This window comes from Pelodiscus sinensis, chromosome 20 (genome assembly GCF_052426305.1).
Source record: "Pelodiscus sinensis isolate ZL-2025 chromosome 20, ASM5242630v1, whole genome shotgun sequence".
In the NCBI taxonomy this organism is placed as follows: domain Eukaryota; kingdom Metazoa; phylum Chordata; order Testudines; family Trionychidae; genus Pelodiscus; species Pelodiscus sinensis.
Genome location: NC_143071.1, coordinates 6,065,198 through 6,071,780, shown reverse-complemented (window position 1 = coordinate 6,071,780; position 6,583 = coordinate 6,065,198). Strand labels below are relative to the sequence as shown.

Below are 6,583 nucleotides of genomic sequence, written 5' to 3'. Positions count from 1 at the left end.
GGTTTAGCCTCTCTAGTCTGGCACTCTCTTGTCCAGCTGCATCCATGATCCAGCATGAGTTTAGTTAGCAGAATGTCCACTTTTCATAAGAGTGACCAAGTTTCCTTCAGTCCCATGAAGTTTGTTTACTGCCACCTGTCCTGGCTCTCTGTAATGTACCCCTAACAGTCTTCCAAGAGCCCAGCAAGAAGTGGAAGTGTTGGAAATGCTGCTAGACAATATTGACCTCCTGCAGTCTGACAAATTCTCTGGTTCAACACTGGTCAGATCCTGAGGGTGCCCAACTAGAGAGGTTTAACCTGTAGTACCATTGAACCTTGCTCTGTTTGGAACTGCCTGGTACTGCCTGTCATTTTTATGAAGGGGCATGGAGGCAGAATGATTGGCCACATGCTAATGATGGTCTGTGTTCTCTCAGCTATGAACAGAAGCGAATGTCTGTTAACGTGACTCAGCAGGATGTCACACAGTCATTAAAAGACCTCCCCAAGACAAACCCTCATCAGTATGGTAATGAATATGTGATGCAGAAACACCAGAACATTGGTTATGTGGCTCTTTTGTTTTCTAACATTCGATTAGCATCATGTCCTCTGAGCGTTCACTGTACTGAATGGCTTAATTTCCAAAACTCACCAAAAACGTATCAAAATAAGATAATGCATGACATGGGACACCTAAAAATGTGAATCCTTGTAAATGGCAACCTTTGAATAAGAAATTATGAACAAGAACGAATGGTTTGAATAACTGGAAGCTTTCTCGCCTCCCGTAGTCATTGCCCTTAACTTTATCCCAGTGTTACATAAACTTATCTGTTATATCCACAAGATGGAGCTCTAATGACACAAATGAAATTCGATTGAAATGTATTAGAACAGTGGCTCCCAACCTTTTGGAGCATATGGACCCCTTTTCAATCTATTAAAATTTCACTGAGCCCCCCTCTCTGGGGGAGAAGAGAAAAAAAAGAGAAAGAGAAAAAAAAGAGAAAATTAAGAATGGATCATTATTTTTAAACTTTCCATGGATCCCCTGCAATACGGACCACAGGTTGGGAACCACTGTATGAGAAGAACACAAAGAAAACCAACTGTGATATGGTGCTACACACATTTTAAACATGGGGCAATTTCCAGTTATTGCCTGGTTTGTTTGGAGTTTTTTACAAAAAAGTCAGTGGTTCTTTTCTCTGCCTTCTCACTAAGGAACACAAGGTAGACTGGGAGTACCTGAGGATTCTCTTCAGTTTCCAGGGTACCTAGAAGAGAGGACCATTGATGGAGGTCTCATCACGAGTGAGAGGTCCAACTTCCAACTTTTTCTTCGGAGCACCAAAGCAGACTCCCAGGCCTCCATCTTGAGGTGGTGTAAGGGGTTTGTTTTAGTTTAAGCTAGCATCAAAAGAGTTGGAAGTTGGATGGTGCTTTCGTGACTTCATTCCAGGAAAGAAAAATGAAATATTAGCAGTACGCACATTAAGGACATTGGCACAAATAACATGAGCAACAAAGTCAAAGATTAAACCAACACATTCTCTAATATTTCCTGATTTGGTGTCTATGTATGGCAGTAGATAATATAAAATCATAGGTATATAGGGTAACACAGTTATGGTGTATGAAACACAGTATTGCTGACTGATTGGAAACTCTCTGCCTCGTTCACTAGCCTCTTTTGTTCAGTTGGGAGAGCATTCAACAAGATTGAAAGATCCCTGCTCTAATTTCAGATCTGGATAAGTCTCTGCTTTTGAGACCTTATATATAATGCTGAGGAGCAATAGAGAGAACCTTCTGATAGAGAACGAGAGCATTATGTAAGCCAAGAATAAAGGCTCAGCTTCTGAATGTTACATAATTGTCTTGAGCATCTTACGTGTAAGTAGAGATGCAAAACAGAGAAATATTTCCCTCCCCCCCCCTTAAAATACCATGGGAATTTCATATCTGAAATGAGTTCTGAGATCAGAAAGCTGACAGGATCCCATAGGAATGGACCCCAAAGACCTACGGTTTAATGCTTGACCATTTTTTAAAATGTGTTTGCTTTTGTTTTGTTTTTCCCTATGTACTTCTCTACTTCCTAATTTTGGCAGGAGCTAAAGAGAAAATGTGAGGGGAGGCCGTTTTATTATACCGTCCTCTAAACTGGCTAGAACATAATCTCACAAGAGGGAGACTGTGCTGACAAGTTGTCTAAGTTCATTCTTAGACCAAGAAGATTTGGATAAGTGGAGAGAGAACTTTTGGTTGCTTATCCAAAGTGAACATTAGTCTCTCTTGAGACCCACACCCTAAAGTATCAAGATGTGATGATTCTGCACTATAAAGGGTTGAATGGTCTTAAATTGATTGTCCTTGGCCAGGGACACTCCTAGACAATTGGGGTGAGACAGGAAGGCCCCCACAAAGATATTTGCAGGGGGAAATGCAATGAGAAATACTCTTGCTGCTGCAAAAAAATCATTTAAAGAAGTAACATGGGCAAAGCCCAAGCAGAAATTCCAACTAGAGGCTCCCTCCTCAGCCCTAAGGACGTGGCTGGTACACAAACTCAGCACATCATGTAGGCCATGCATGAAGAAGCCCCATTTCATCCCGGCTCTCTCAGCCAGGGTGGTCGTCTGTGTGGAAAGCCTAAAGCAAACAAAGGTAAGCTACGACCAGATGTGGGTAGGCTTTCAGGTTCACTTGGTGTTCCAGGCGTAGGCAGCACATGCACGCCCGCCTGTGCTTTCTGCACCGAGAAATGGGGGATGGGCGGGATGGGGGAGGATAAAGCCTAGTGACCAGACCACACCTCTTGCAAACCTTTCCCTCCACAAGGCTGCAACACCGGAACCATCTGAGCAAATATAGGCCTTACTCAAAACCTCAGCAACTGCTGATCCGTCAAGGCTATGCTAAACAAACTCTGCTGAACAATTTATAACTTGACCCCACATGATGCCTGGGCTCCGTAAATGGAGTCTCTGAAAGGCCTTTTCATGCCAGATACACAGGGCTAAATTAGCCAAATCTATAGCCCACCCGCGTCACCCCTCTTTTCATTCTTCTGTGAGAGGTGATCCCTGCGGCATACTGGTTTTCAGAAGCCAGTGGGTGCAAGCCATTTCTCCTTTCCTATTTTTGACAGCATGCACCTTCCTATTGCCCAGCACAAGAAAGCTTGATTTTCTTACAATTAAAATGTGAGCCGCTGAGAGAACGCGTGCTCCTGTGACACCTTAGCGCATGTCTACAATGGGAAATTATTTCAAAATAATTAAATTTGAAATAATAACTTCTGAAGGAACTACAGTAGACGACCAATAATCCGGCACCTTTGGGACCTAAGTGCTGCTAGATTATCGGATATGACAGAGTACCAGGAGGTACGACAAAGGGGCTTACTCCCAACCTAATCCCCCTCCGCCCACCTTATGGTCAGGTCCCAGAGCCGCCGGTACAGCCACGAATCTCCCTCCAGGCTCTGGGCCACGTTGCTGAGCGACCGGCTTTTCAACGAGCTGGCTGGGATGCCGTATGCAACCCCGTCCCTCTCTCCTCCCCTTCTCTTTCCCAGAGTCAAACACCTCCCCTCCCTCCTGTCACCCAATCCCCCTTCTCCATCAACCTTGTGTCCAAGTCCAGAAGCAGCTGCCTGTGTTCAGCGGCTGGCTGCTAGCACGTGCAGGATGTGTGCACTGGGGACCATGAATGGAACAGCGCGTGTGTCAGTGCCCCGGCCGTGAGAGCCTCTGACCTGAGCAGTTCTGGGTTCCAGTTGATGCCGGACTATCAGGAGTGCCAGACAACTGGATGCCAGACTATTGGGCTACGTCTACACTGGCAGGATTTTCTGGAAATGCTTTTAACGGAAAAGTTTTCCGTTAAAAGCATTTTCAGAAAAGCACGTCTAGATTGGCAGGATGCTTTTCCGGAAGAGCACTTTTTCTGGAAAAGTGTCCGTGGCCAATCTAGAAACGCTTTTCCACAAAAAAGCCCCGATCGTCATTTTCGTGATCGGGGCTTTCTTGCAGAAAACACTACTGTGTGGTCTACACTGGCCCTTTTCCGGAACAGTTTTCCGGAAAAAGACTTTTGCCCGAACGGGAGCAGCATAGTTTTTCCGGAAAAGCACTGATGATTTTACATTAGATCGTCAGTGCTTTTCCGGAAATTCAAGCGGCCAGTGTAGACAGCTGGCAAGTTTTTCCGGAAAAGCGGCTGATTTTCCGGAATAACTTGCCAGTGTAGACACAGTCTTGGAGTTTTCCTGTATTTTGAAATAAGCTTATTCCTTGAGGAAAGAAGAAGTACAGATTTAAAAATAACCAGCCTGTTATTTCAAATTAACTGGCTAGGTATTGTGGATGTACCACTTATTTTGAAAGAAAGGGGGTTATTTTGAAATAATTCCCTAATGTAGACCAAGACTTCGGCTACGTCTACACTGTGACGCTATTTCGGGATACCAGAGCCCGTTATCTCAGGCTTGCTATTCCAACGTCCCTGTAAACCTCATTCCACGAGGAGTAAGGGACGTTTTGGAACAGCGAGTTATTTCGGAATTTGGCACGGTGGAGACAAAATAAGCTATTTCGAAACAAAATCGAAATAAGATACCCGATTTGCATACCTTATTTCGAACTACGGTGAAGTGTAGACATAGAGATAGGGACTCACCAGAATATACAGAATCATGAGCATTTGTGGACAAAACCCACTTCATCTGAAGAATTAGAGTGGATGTCACTTTGTGATGTCAGTCTTCTGATGTCATTCTTCTTAAGCAAGTGACATGACAACATAATGTGCTGACACTGATGGGGAATTCTAGATAATTCCACAGGTTATGTGGCTTGTCTGGAGCACTTACTGTCATGGCTCCTGGATCCTGTTCCTGTTGTGTGTCGTTGGGCAAGTTCTGTTCTTCTGTGCCTCAGTTTCTCTCTGTGAAAGGTTAGGTTATAGCTTTATAATCTGTTTTGAGTAGGGTGTGGTGAATCCATAGAACAAACAATAGTGAAGAAGACTAAAACTCATTATGTTGAAGGATAATATGAGGGGGGAAAACCCACCATTCTTGAGAAAATCTGAATGACAGCTGGCCTGTGTATTGCAGACAGCATCTCTGTTTTAATGTCACATGATGCAATTTTGCGTGCACAATTTAGCTCCTGAGACTTTGAAAGGAGAATCCAGGATGAGAGTTCCAGATAGAACATTTGGCATACGGAGACAGTTAGATAGATGAGCTAATTATATGGGTTTTAAAGTTTTGGGGCGACTCATCTGTTGTGTCCCTCCAGCATGCAGGACATCAATATATTGTAAAAAAACAGGCATTATGGTTCTTTTGATAAACAGGGCAGCTTCTTATCTACTCTGCTACTCTGGTGTGCCTACACTGCATTTTTGTACTGTGGGTGGACGGATACTGCTGAAGTTTACACATACACACAAAGAATGTTGCAGGAATTAGCACCTTAGAGTCAGTCTAAGTATGCCCAGTGGCTCCTGGTGGGTTTGCATGCTGGCAGTTAGTCTGAACTGCCCATCTGACTCCCCAGCTACATTGCTATACTTCATATGCTAGCACTTCTCAAATTGTCATATCACTACCTACTCGAGCTGGGAAGCACGCTTTCAGCTGTAGCTAGGTGTACCCTTCGAGGTAGAGCTGACCAGAGGGTGACAATTCCAATTTATGGCAACTTTTGAGGTTTCAGAATTTGTTTTTATTCCATGCTGGAATGAAAGCAAAACCTGTCAAACATTTTGTTTGTGAAAACTGCCCGAATTTGAGTTAGTTCTGCCCCAGAGTGTTAGAATGTCCATTTTCTAATGAAAAATTGGAGGTTTTAGGTTCATGACTAGGCATGGGAGAATTTGATTTTTATCTTTTTATCATTTCAAAGCATAATCCCAATGTTATGTTAAAGTGTTTTTTTAATAGTGATTTATGTTTAGACGGTTTTGCAGAATTACAACATTTAAGCATTTTTATTTTTATTTTTTTGATGGGAGCTTTTGGACAGGGTTTCAATCATAATTATTTTATGACAGTTGAGGTTGAGGTTGAAAAAAGTTAAAGTTTTGTAGCCTTTTAAAACAGAAATGGTCAGGCACACATGTCAAAATATACAAAGTAAATATCCTTCAAGCAAGCAAGCAAGCAGTATTTTTCTGACTTGGCCTAACTAAAACATTTTGATGAATATTTATGGAAATAGTTTTCATCAGTATGTGTGTACTATGAAATCAACGTTTACTAACATTTGCTGATAAAAATCGAATATATCCCGAGTTAGATAAATACCTCATTTATATCTAAATGATGGTGAAGAGAAGGTGCTTAGAATGTTAGTGTAACCACAAGCCCAAAATAGATACTTTCAGATAAGGCTTTGATCTCAAAGCTCAGATCAGCTTCACTGAGAGATTTGTTCTGGGTTTGTGAACTTTTTGAACAAACCTGGATCCAGTTTGCAGCACATCTGCATGATTCATGGTTCGACAAGAAGAATATTGTGAAGCTCAGGGATGTTCAGAGTCAGGATTGTAGAGACAGAGGTTAACTGCAATCACTGGGGTTC

General features: G+C 42.7%; 1 long non-coding RNA gene across 1 annotated transcript in view; it reads left to right on the top strand.

The window, feature by feature from the left end:
* Positions 1–4,826: 4,826 nt before the first annotated feature.
* The window catches only part of LOC142819174 (uncharacterized), a 59,469-nt gene continuing 57,712 nt past the window's right edge, over positions 4,827–6,583 (top strand). The window contains exon 1 of the long non-coding RNA XR_012896974.2: positions 4,827–4,946. This is a non-coding gene — a long non-coding RNA (uncharacterized LOC142819174). The remainder of the gene's footprint in view (positions 4,947–6,583) is intronic.